Source organism: Macrobrachium rosenbergii, chromosome 24 (genome assembly GCF_040412425.1).
Source record: "Macrobrachium rosenbergii isolate ZJJX-2024 chromosome 24, ASM4041242v1, whole genome shotgun sequence".
Classification (NCBI taxonomy): Eukaryota; Metazoa; Arthropoda; class Malacostraca; order Decapoda; family Palaemonidae; genus Macrobrachium; species Macrobrachium rosenbergii.
The window spans coordinates 5,275,457-5,289,636 of NC_089764.1; positions in this window are offsets into that span (position 1 = coordinate 5,275,457).

Consider the following 14,180-nt stretch of genomic DNA (forward strand, 5'->3'; position numbering starts at 1 on the left):
CTGACGGATATGTATCAAAATAATATCGCCAATTTATTATCAATGTTAACATCATGATCATTAACAGTACCGGTGTTCTTTATTATCAAAAACATTGTCAATATTACATTCATCACTGCCTTCACGCCTGGCTGTGGAGTAATTGTTTTTTTTTTTTTATTTGGAGAATAATACTGCATGGAGAATAATACTGTTTAGAAAGAGTAAAATTATTATTTTTCCAGCTGTAAACTGTTTTACGTAAGAACTAATCTGCATGTACACTACGGAAAGAGGAAAACTGAATTGATGTGGACAAGTAAATGATCTTTGTTTTTTGCTTTTGTTTCTGATCAAGAAATAATAATGGTAAGTGAAAGGACAGTTGTCAGGTGAGGACAGCACCGGCACAGCTGGGCAGGACACTGGGAAATTGGTGAAGAGTATCTGTCACAGGCAAGTGTGAAATAATTAATGAAATCCCTAGGGAATTTCTGAACATTCGCAATCCAGACAGCTTGCTTAATTTTTCACCGCAAGGTGAAAAGGTTACGTGGAGCGATAGAAAAATATTACTATATCATCCCGATCAATTTGCACCTTCGGATATGACGTAAACAGGAATTATAAACAAAAACATTCCCATCTTGGAGGAATGTAAGGCAAACGGTTATTTGTTGTTTTGAATAAGTACACAGTAATAAAAGATAGAAAGGAATATATACCATTTTAATGAATAACCATGAACGATAATTTTATTTCCCTAAATGACGGGAATAGTTTTGCTCACAATATATGATTCCTGAGTCTTGCTGTTCAAGGGTTGATGTAGTTGCCAGGTGTCACTGTGTGTGACAGATTTAAAGTTTAAACATAAGCTTTTAGTCGATGTTTACTCTTAAATCCTATTAGGTATTAAATATAAATAGGATTTGCAGAAGGAAGGTAGCTTAGAGAGAGAGAGAGAGAGAGAGAGAGGATTCCCTGCAGGTGTCCGTTTCCATCCGGCCTTAGTTATTGACAAATCGCTCGATAATTGATACTATTCTGAACCTCATTTAGGAGGTTAAACTGACTTTATAACTAAATACGTCATCGTAATGTCACGAAGTAGTCACGGTAACGTTCTGCAGGTAAAACCGAAGAAGAAACGAACGAATTAATGAGGAAATTCGCATTTGAACGAATAAAAACAAATTTTTGTACATCTTGTATGCCGTGTTGGGCAGGAAGAAATTTAGCTGCTTGTTGTCCTAACATGAAGGGGAGGAAATCCAGTTGTGTTTGTCATGCTTTCCTACTCTACTGATTTCAAAGAAATAAGCCCCTACCAGGTAATACCCACATAAAAGGGACAGTAGGCTGGGTAACTGCAATCAATGTCTGTTTTCTGTCATGTGGGTATGTGTTTGAATTTGAGTTATAACCTTTCTGGGGTCACATATGGGCCGTGTGCCTAATTTTGTTTGGGAGTGTCAAAGAGGTTCAGTTTCTATAGTGCACAAACATACAAATATATATATATATATATATATATATATATATATATATATATATATATATATATATATATATATATATATATATATAATATATATATATATATGTGTGTGTGTGTGATGGACAATTACAATTAAATTGCTCTTCTTGTACATATTTATTTTCCAGAAACGTCGGAAAATAAATATGTACAAGAAAAAACAAATCTGTGTTCATGAGCATAAATGTTACATATAACTGCTATGCCACTCCACGAATTATATATATATATATATATATATATATATATATATATATATATATATATATATATATATGTATATATATATATATATATGTGTGTGTGTGTATATATGTGTGTGCATGAGTGTATATATATATATATATATATATGAAATTTTGTCACTTGCACAGCGTGACTTTTTATTTTCACAAATATTAAATCACAAACACCATTTAATGTCTAATTCACTATGCCTTGGGAGTGACTTTTACCCAAGGGTAATTATAATTGATAAGTGCTTCGCCACAGTCAGGATTTGATTCGTTGCCTGATTTGGAGACAAAGATAAACAGTGAGCTTGACCACCCATCTATCAAAAGATAGGCTTGTCGAATTCAGGGTCTATATTTAGAATTGTTATCAGCCTGATTGGTAAATATGTATTACTTGATTGAGATAAGTTTATATCTATTCTAAGTGCAAATTAAATTTTTGTTTGTTAAACTGAATGCGAGAGAATGAATTCAAGATAAGTTTACTTCTCAGCACAAAAGATAAAAGCAGTCCACTCTGCATGAGGATCAATAATCAATGCAACAAAGAAAGCAGAATTAAATTTTTTCTCAAACGAAACTTCTTTTTATTCTCTTCAAAAAGAAAGTCGTTTTAAAATTTTCCCCCCATCACAATGAAACATTAACACGGGTGCCGGTGGTAGTCACATAAGTTATGCAATTTCGAGTCTGAATGACAGACGTCAACGATTATGCGCAATCCTTCATAACTCCAATCCTCACGTCACTCTTATTGAAGAGGACAGTCGCCATTTGCCGGCTGTCGTGCTGCAGTTGGGTCTTCTTTTATTCCTCAGTTTCAATGCGATATTCATATGACTTGTTTTATGTTGCGGAAGATTTGGAATTGTGCAATATTTCTCTATTCCAGATGCCTGGACAATGGCTGTTTTTTTTCTCTCTTTTTTCTTGTTTCATTTATTTTTGTTTATTTACCCTTTGTTTGTTTCTGGTATCTAGGTCATCTGGGGAAAGGTGAAGGAATATGTTGATTTTTCTTTTTAAATAAAATTGGGGTCGTCCATGAATCTTATATTAGATTATTACTAATATTATAGTTGCTAATAGTCCCATTGACATGGAATTAAATAATTAATATTTTACTCTGATTGGCTGTTTGTTTGGTGCAGATTAATCCTGCTTTGTGTCAACAATGGTCCTAAGCCACATTCGTTGGTAAAAGTGATAAGGTATTAAAGGAGATAAGAGGCCTGATTCAACAACAACTGTGGAAGTGCATCCAAAATAATATATAATATATATATATATATATATATATATATATATATATATATATATATATATATATATATATATATATATATATATATATATATATATATATATATATATATATATATATATATATATATATATATATATATATTGATAATTCACTTCAGCTAATTATAGTCCCTAAACCTTCCATGTTTGGAGCCTGTTACTCAAATAACGATATCTTTAACAAACATTCTCGAAATAATGTTTATCTTACGACCATTATTCACTGTAAAATAGGTTTTTTTCCGATATCCCCGGGAAAATTACATTTGTAAACTCTATGTGCACTATAATAAGGTTAGCGTGCAAGAGGTCCAGTAAATATATTCTCAGTAACTAAAATAAAACAGTTCTTAACTAAGAACATCATTCCTTTCTTTCCCTCGCTTTTTCTTCACCGATTATATATCCTAAACACCCATATCCTCTTTACACATGTAATGTAATTTTCGGGTAACCCACCTACCATTCATACTTAAATAAAGAGAAAAGGTTTTCTAACTTTTGCAATATATTGTAATATTTTTCATACCCGCACCCATGATAGATTTTTAAAATATTTATATATATATATATACATATATATATATATATATATATATATATATATATATATATATATATATATATATATTTTACATATGTATTTTCACAATGGTCCGTGGATGAAGTATATAAGAGATCCTCGATCATATATACACACACACACATATGTATATATATATATATATATATATATATATATATATATATATATATATATATATATATATATATATATATATATATATATATATATATATATGTGTGTGTGTGTGTGTGTGTGTGTGTGTGTGTATGTATGTATATATATATATTATCAAGAAGTCATAGTATAGTGGCCATTCAGCTTTCCTTAGTTTAGCCTTGAATTTAGTGAAAGTAAAGTAATTGCTGAAAGCCGGCCCGTACTTGCCTTAAGCTATTGAGAGTAGATTCGTCACTGCACAGGCAACCCCAATTGACCTAGTCACCAACACATTAAAATTATCAACATTCCGATCTGTTCCCTTTTTTTTTTTTTTTTTTACCTGGGATAATCATTCAGAAGGCATGGTCAATAAGGTCGAGGATGAGAGGCTGAAGGTCACTCCCTTAAGCAGCTTAGTTCAACTAAGCTGCCAAAGAAAACCATTCCGAAGGCAGATTGAGTGTCTTTCCGCAGGAATACCCTGGGGAATACAAGCAGATGGCCGGAACACTTGGACGAGTGACACATCCTTAGCCCACGTGGGCCCATTACTGGGGCCCCTACTCTGGACAGAGGCCTTAAAGAGGGCCTTGGACAGAGACATCTTTGCAGTTAGCCATAAACGCAGGCGAGTGGTACGAGTCATTGAGAGGACACCCTTCACCATTCCACCCAGATGTCCAAACCAAAAGCCTGACGTGAACCCAGTACTACAGTCCTCCACGAACTCAGGCCCCACTATACAGTCCACCTCCAACCGCTGACCTAGTAATACAGTCATCCTCGAAAGGACCTACCCAGGAACCTGAGTACGATGTCACGTGTGTGAACGCCCGTCGTCATTCTACGCCAGAGCCCTGCTAACACCCCCCCCCCCACAAGGTAAAGTGTGAGTGGAGGCCTTTTCAGTTACGACAGTTTGCCCTTTTGAAGCGTTACCGAGTGCCAGTATTGTTTTCCCATCCATGCGTCATTTGTTTAGTGCCTTTTGCAGTGTTTCATGTTCCAGTGTAAAGTGTTCAGTTATTCCTCGAGTCCTTGACACCCTCAGTGCAGAGTCGAGTCATATTCTGTGTTATATTTTTCCTTTACTGGCGTGTAATGTGTAAATCTCTCTCGCAGAGGGACCTATTCGTAGTGGACTCATCTTGGACTGTGCCTTGCCCTTATTCAAGACTCCAGTAGGTGGATCTTCAGGCGTTGCAAGCCCCTTTAACAATTCAAATACCCGTTTTCCCTTCTAATGCTTTTCGTTTTGTAAATATAATTCCTTAATTTATCCCAAGTGTTTACGTAACATTTCCTTATGAAGTAGAGCCTTCAGCTCCTAAAATCATCCGTTTTCTTTGTTTTTTTACGATTTCCCTTGACGTAAGTCAGAGCTCCAAGGCCATATAAATAAAGTTTCCGTTGCCGGCCTGTAAAAATCTCTGGAAATCCCAGGAAATTCATAAAAAATATATATATATATATATATATATATATATATATAATATATAGGAAATTCGTAAAAAAAATAATATATATATATATATATATATATATATATATATATATATACTATATATATATATATATATATATATATATATATATATATATATATATATGTATATATGTGTGTGTGTGTGTGTGTGTAAATTTTTTCAGTCAGCCTGGCAGAGGATGATAGAAATTCGATCCGTGATATTTATACATGAATGCTCAGATAACGTAATTTGTATACCCATATTTCTCCCTTTCTCCAATTTGAAACCGTCCAGTATGTCCACGAGAGATATCTGTACATCTAGATCACCTAGAAATCATCGGGTTGAAGCGTGAGACCTTCATCCGTTCTTTGGTCTTCGTCCTTATAACTGATGCATTCTGTATCACTCAGAAATCACAGTAGTCTGTCGCATATCACTGAATGTTATATGGAGAGAAGAAACCTCTCTTAGTAAGGTTCTCGCCTTCCGTATATTTTATAAACGCGGTTCTAAGCGTGCTCTTCCATTCTGTTATCGACTGTCCTCAAATCTCTCTGAAATTATATTTTCAGCTAATTAATGGTATCCCATTTAGAGCTCTCACGAAATTTGTGATGTAAACCTGGAACGCCTATAAACTGTAAATAAGTAAACCTCTTTAAACCTTTAATTCCATTCTCGCTATAATATCCAGTGATGGACGGTATGCTAAAGAATTTACACGTAATAGCGTAGTCAGTACCATGAATTAGAAATATTGCTAAAGGTATTCAGGTAAATAATATGCAAGGAGAGATATCTCTATGGTTATACAAGCATGTCAAACTGTTCAGATATATCGTCTGACTGCCGAGCTATATTTTGTATATGAAGATAGTAATTCAATATGAAAGATTTCCCAGAGAAAGTACGCCACTTACGAAAGATAAGTACAGTATAATTTGTATCCTCTCCTCCTCCTCATCCTCCTCTATGGGGACAAAAAAGTAGCTCAAACTATGATTGTGAAACCTTTACTTTAATGAGAATAGAGAAAACTAAATCTTAAACTGCTACGCATACAACGATTTAGAAGAAACGGAGTGTTTGTCATTCAAAATATAGACAAAGCACTTGTCCAATACTTCTTCAGAACAGATGGAGAGAACAGCCAGTGCTTAAACAAACCAACTCTCTGCTCTCGAGCAGGTAAAATTCAAGCATGGCAGAGAGAGGAGTCTCAAGATAACATGATGGATATAGACACTGCATTAATCGTGGAATATATCAATGAAAATATAGCGAGAATAAATTATGTTGCTAAGCTTCGAGAGGTGCTGGTGAAAGGTTGAGTTCGTGAAAACTTATAAATATAACAGACTCTTAAAAGCAAAGAACATCATCCTGTTCGAAGAAAAGGGTTAACCGTATTTCTTTGATTTTTAAGAATAAGCATTTGGGCTTAGGGAAAATCGCTGGACTAGGAATTGATATCTTCTGAATTTTAATGGAATTTGTGAGAAAGCATACGAGTGTCATTTGCATGCCTCTGGAAATTTGAATGTATCATTTCTTTCATGTATCTCAGTTCTATAAACCATGCACTGTTGATTTGGCATAAATGCAACAATACATATGAACTCTTGCAGAACATGTACCAATATATATATATATATATATATATATATATATATATATATATATATATATATATATATATATATATATATATATATATATATATATATATATATATATATATATCTCGTATATATATTACTAAGTCCCACGTCGGAAGGTGAGTGAAAACCAGGATTTTGAACAAGTACTTTCGTAGTTTATTCTACATTTTCAAGTTCACACTGAATACAAAAGAAGTTGACAGAGATTTATATACAAAAACAGAAGGTGGGGGCGGGGTTACAGTTTGTTAATCTGGGTAGCATGTTCTTTAAACAAAAAAGACAGGGACAAAGGATCAAGGGATCATCCAGGGTGGAGATTAACATTCCTGGTGGAAGTGGCTTCAATGAAGACAGCTTCTAGCAGATTTCTTTTCCGATGGTCGTTAACCTTGTAGATAACCGTTGACTTACCCCAGTTCATCCCATGACCTGTCTTAAGCCAATGATCCACAATGCCATTATTTGATAAGTCTCTTGAAATGGCATATTTGTGTTGGAACTTCTAACTTTTAGTCCTTTTGATGTTTGGCCAATATAAATCTTATTACATTCTTTACAAAGAATACTGTATAAAATATTGTTTGAATTAGGTGGGGTATTCTTAATTAGTTTATTTCCCAAAATATTATATTTAAATACTAAGTTAATATCAATAGTTTTTAAAACTGGCACTGCAGGAATGTATTAGGATGAAATGGTAAACAGAGAATACTCTTAAGTTCTTTGTTAACACTGGTTGGATTATAATATGTCTTTTTTTTGCTTTATTTACACAAAGTTCTAAAAAATATGGAGGGTAACATAACGAATCTCCCATTTTATCAATATTTTAAACTCCTCTTCCAAAAATTCAGGACTACAAATTCTAAGAGCTCTAAGATACGCACTGGAAAATGTTGACACCTTAATTTGTTTAGCACGGTTAGAGTAAAAATGAATATATGACAAATTATTCGTGGGTTTCCTATATACTTTAAAGCAAAAATTGGTGTTTTTTTCTAATAACTAAGACACCCAGAAATGGTATACAATTATTTTCTTCATATTCTATTGTGAATTTTATGGATGGTGCAAGATTATTAATTGTTTGTAAGGAATCGGGAATACTTAAATTTTCTTTAACAATACAAAAACAATCGTCTATATATCTAACCGAAAACACCTTAGAGAAGAGATTCCTTGGAATAAGTCTAGACTCAAAGAATTCCCTGTAAATATTAGACAAAAGTGGCGAAAGAGGGTTCCCCATAGCCATACCAAATATTTGTTCATAAATTACCGTTGAAAGTGAATTTAAAATTTTTATAAAAGGAATATCAAATTGATAATAACATTGGTAGGTAATTCTAAATTATACAAGTCCAAATGTTGTGATAAATACTGAAGTCATCAATAGGAACTTTAGTAAATAAAGATGTCACATCAAAACTGGTTAATCTGTCAGTACTGGATAATTCAATATGGGAAAGTCTAGTACAGAATTGAACAGAGTTTTGTAGATGGGAATTTGACATAGTACCCAAAATAGGTGATAGTAAGTTAACTAGATATTTAGAAAGTTTATAACTAATAGAACCGGTTGAACGGATAATGGGGCGAATGGGAAATTCTCTTTTATGGGTTTTTGATTAATCAGTACATGTACGGTAAGGATGGGCCAATCGTTGACACTTTCTCTTTTATTGAACCGAATTCCTTTAGAACAGTTTTTATTTTAGAATTGAAACTTTTTATGACATCAGCTAATGGGTCTTTCCGTAGTTTTTTGTAAGTACTAGAATCAGACAATCCATTTTTTTTTTTTTATCTGATTCTAGTACTAACAAACAACTACGGAAAGACCCATTAGCTGATGTCATAAAAGTTTTCAATTCTAAAATAAAAACTATTCTAAAGGAATTCGTTCCAGTAAAAGAGAAAGTGTCTACGACTGGCCCATCCTTACCTTACATGTACATCACCGCCTACACCTCCTGGAAGTCCTACTCATCGGGAGAGAGAAGCCTAGTCTCAATACCTCGCCTGAGACCTTCCTCCTCCCAACGTCGGCGCGAAGGGTGGCACCCACTGGCACCCCGGATGAGCGAACCAATCAGGAGCGTCCATTGGCGGGCAACAACCCTCCTAATACTACGATCTCTAACGTGTGCCCCAGCGCCCGCACGCACGAGCGCACACAACCATCGTTGCACTAGAGAAGGTTCCGCCCAAGGAGAATTGCCCGAGCCAGCCAATGTCAATTCGACTACCTTAGAGCATAATAATAATAATAATAATAATAATAATAATAATAATAATAATAATAAACTGAAATGACAATGGGAACACACACCATCGTAATATATTCTGGAATAGATATCTGTAACAATGAGAATATAATACTTTCCTAATGCATTATTCTATCTGAATCGCTTAATAGAGTATCTTTAGTATCTCAAGAAAAACAAAACAACAAAAAACTGACCAGAACAGTTAGTGGTAAGTGTTTCTACCTCCAGGCAGATTCTTATATTTCCTGATGTTCTGCATGCAAGGATTCCTCTCGATTTTCAGTTATATAAATAAAAAAAAAAAGATGTTCAAGCGGAAAAAATTGTCACAGGTGACATAAGTGCCATCTTACTGAGAAATTTACTGTGGATGGAATTTATAACATTTGAAGTTACGGTAATATAAATACTAATGTGGGAGAAATATAACTTGTTCTTGCTGTCTCCAACTGTTGCCCAGTCATACTTATTAATTTCTGTAACACGTACCTTACACAACGTCTTATCGAATATACAGTATATTGAACACGGCTGATCTTTAATGACTATAAATTGCTCACTGGGTCATAACACATGGTATCACTATGTATTGGCAATTTAGCTACTAAACTATCCAGTTCTTCCTCGATATCCCCGCTAATGGTTCATTTATTATTGGCCCTATCTATCTTAATATGTTAACAGAATCCAATAAATAAATGTCAATGGATGTCCATTGTAGCAGTGCCCGGGAATATGTATATGTCACCTATATTTTAACTTTATGCATTTTGGTTGCCTACCTTCTTAGCGTCTTTATTTGAAAATGCAAACGACTCGAAGCACGGGTTATAAGTCGACTAGCTATTAATCATCAGAGTTCACAGAACTTGGTAATTGCTTTACTTATAAATACGGTTCCCAACATAAACGGTGAATATCTTGAATCATTGCCAAGAACTATATTTTACATATTTGCTCATTTTCTTTCTATATTTTTTTTTTTTTTCGTATTGGCCCATAGATATATTGCCAGCGTTATACCAAATATTTCCAGGATACAACTCAGGCAACATTTAACAAGAAATGCTGTCATCAAATAATATCACGTTCATAATTACCTTAGATGGCATCAAAGCAACCATGTCTTTCGAGTTAATGGATCTTTCTATAATTCCGTCCACTCTCAGATTGATATCATTCAGGAATTCTCGGTATTTTAGAGAAAAACTGGAATTAATTCGTGCTTCTCTTTATGACGGGTACAATTACCTGTCATTTACTTGTATATTTTGTACTGATGAAGCGAGAGACCTGCTCGCTAATGAATCAAATGAGATTTCATACATACCTTTTATTCATCTTACCTCTCCTCACATTTTTTGTATTTTATCCTTCCTTATAATTACTTTGAATTCCCTTTTGTCAGTAATTCCATTAATTACTGTTTTCAGTAATCTCGTATGAAAAGGCTGGTTTCAGCTCGATGGTTGTGAATTAGAGAGGCAAAACTTTCTTGACGGTGTGATGGAAAATGCTCACCCCCATTTTATACGACCAATGTAAAATGTCGAAATGTATTCCAGTCCTGACTATATATATATATATATATATATATATATATATATATATATATATACACCCACCCTATAATATATATATATATATATATATATATATATATATATATATATATATATATATATATATATATATATATATATATATATATATATATATATATATATATATATATATATATATATATATATATATATATATATGTATATATATATATATATGTATATATATATATATATATATATATATATATATATATATATATATATATATATATATATATATATATATATATATATATATATATATATATATATATATATATATATATATATATATATATATATATATATATATATATATATATATATATATATATATATATATATATATATATATATATATATATATATATATATATATATATATATATGCACAAGAACCTCGATACTATATATATATATGTATATATATATATATATATATATATATATATATATATATATATATATATATATATATATATATATGCTTATATATATATATGTCAGTACAGCAGCAGACTCAGATTTCATAAGAAGTCTGTGTCACGGGTTCAAATCTGCAGCTGACTGGTCAGAGACGCAGACACTTTGCTATCCGTGGAGACACCCCGGGATTATGTATGTAATCAACGGATAGATTTGCTGAAAGCAAATGGGTGTTACAGACTAATACACACACAAACAAAGCCACTCCAACATCTAAAATCACCACAGACGCCTCACACGTCTCAAACTGTCGGTCTAACCGCTCACGTCTCCTCGCTGCTGGGAGAAAGGGAAGGGGCTGGGGATACAACATGTGATACATACACACGTGCTGGCAGGCGATCGAGGGTCTAAGCAAATGTCATGCATGGCACCCGATCGAAAAACGTTAAATGAGAAGATATATAGACCTACCCCAACCCCAAATCAAAGTACTTCAAAAGAAGGCATTGTGCTTACCCTATATGAAAAATGGGAAATAGCACGTTAAATGAGGAAGATATATATATATATATATATATATATATATCCTATATATATATATATATATATATATATATATATATATATATATATATATATATATATATATATATATATATATATATATATATATATATATATATATATATATATATATATATATATATATATATATATATATATATATATGTGTGTGTGTGTGTGTGTGTGTGTGTATGAATCAACATTTTTGTTCTTTAGTTCTTTCTTTTCTTTTATTTAATTAGTTGCCTCGCATGAATGAATAATCGTTACTCACAACGTCCCCATTAACACAGACACTAAATGACAAATGAATATCATCTCGGACATTTGTTACTTAAGCAACGTCTATTTAACGTATTTTGTATAACCTTATTTCTTATATTTTCCATTTGATTTAACCCAGTATATTCGCAAAGACTCCAGGGAGTGGATGTGCATTAATGATATCCAAATAAATGTACATATATTCCACCCAGCAATTACCGAGTGGAAATGTGGCACATTTAGCCTCAGTGAACTTCTACGTTCCCCTTTCAGTGAATTTTTTATGTACAGAAGATACATCTCCTTCCTTTGACCCTCTCCTTCGCATATTTTATAAGCGAGTTTCTCGGAGTACTATTTTAGTCCGGTAATCGGTTAATCTTCATAAAAGTCAAGAAAACTGGCGTTTAATGTTTGCTCGGTTTATTAATACGTGAACTTTTCTCTGGATCTCCTTCCCTGCTAGACTCCTATGTTGAGAGTCAATATAACCTGATACAAAGTTTCCTTCTGTATTGATATATTTAATGAAATGTTCAGAGTTTAGACTTTCATTTAAACTAGAAAGTCTGTACGCGTTTATCTGGAAATTTTCGTCCTTCATTGGTATTTAAAATTGATGCAACAAAACTACTCTGTTTCTAGTATTTTCTGTAATGAGGTTTGTATGGTATATCCATCATTCTTCAATACAGTTACAACGCTTATTTTAAAATTGATCAATAACTTTTAATGAATACAGTATTCATACTCCTGTTATAAGTTCCTATTTTAGGTAAGTAAGCCAAGTCACAATTAAGATTAACTTTTGTTAAAGGGGACAAGAATCTCCTCATATTATTTTTGTACCAAGTAATGTTTTAAAATATAAGAAGTTCTAAGCTACGCATCCAGTTGTCCCATTAGTTAAAAATCTGCTAAATCAGAGGATTGTTAAAGGTTTTACAAGACTTTTAGCTTCCTTTTGCCTACCATATTAAAAACCATTTAGAAGACAGTTTCTCTTCGGTGCCCTTGAGCTAGCCGTTTCTTGCTCGTCAGATGTCATACCGGAGAGGCGTTAAGACTCTCTTGCATATTTCCTTTCGGGGCTTAGTGCCGTCGAGCGCACCTTACGCGTGTGGGGAGAGGTAGGTGGAGAGCCCAACGTGGAAGACGGCTTCTAAGAACGAGAATAAATTGTTAAAATAGGTAAGAAGGAGAAAATTATCTTCCGACTTAGTCTCCTGAAGTTGCTCTAAAGTTTTCTACCAAGTTTCCCTCTAAGTGGAAAAGCAGATTAAGGGGAGATCTAAAATTAATAGCGTGCTCATAGTTCGAGTTGACACAGCCGTCCTCATCTTCTTGCCTCAATGAGAGATAAGTTTAATACCATAATGTTCTATCTAGTTATTCACTACAACTTTTGGATGTTCATACTAGTAGGATTCACTGAGGTTTATATTATCTACAGAGGAGCATAAAAAAACATTTGCTGCCCTCGAGTGGATGCATTTTTACCTGTTACAATCTTTATTGAAAATAATGTTCTTCTTGACATATTTTCACTGAAAATACTCCACAGTATTCTGTTGAGCCCATTGCATAATTTCTGTTTCTGTGTGTTAGGAATATACATTAGGTATAAATATTCCATGTGTTTTGTATATGTCTCATATTTACCCTCCTTTGACACTATAACATTCACAGTAGAGTAGTTGAAGGTGCTTTTAACTACAACTTCAGTCAGACCGGTTAACTGAGAACCCATGTGGATTGCATTAATATAATCCTCTGCGTGTAGTATTTTTTTTAGTTTATAAGTTTGTTTTGCTCTCTGCAGTCCTTTCTATACAAATTAATATGCTTATAGATCAAGAAAGGATACATGAAACCTTTTGGGAGGACAATTATTAAGGCATTCAAAATGACCTGGAGCATTTCATTGTAGTTCGTAGAGTACATGAGCGTGTGTAACAGTCATCCAAACGTGGATTCGATAAAGATTAAATGCAGTTACAGCATACCGTACGATTCGTCTTCTCATGGACAGTTCAGTGAGACTGAATGCTTTATAGTAGGCAACTAGATCCTCAGTCCAGTCTATGAGATAATAGTTAATGGGGTAAAGAGTGACAAGATTGGGT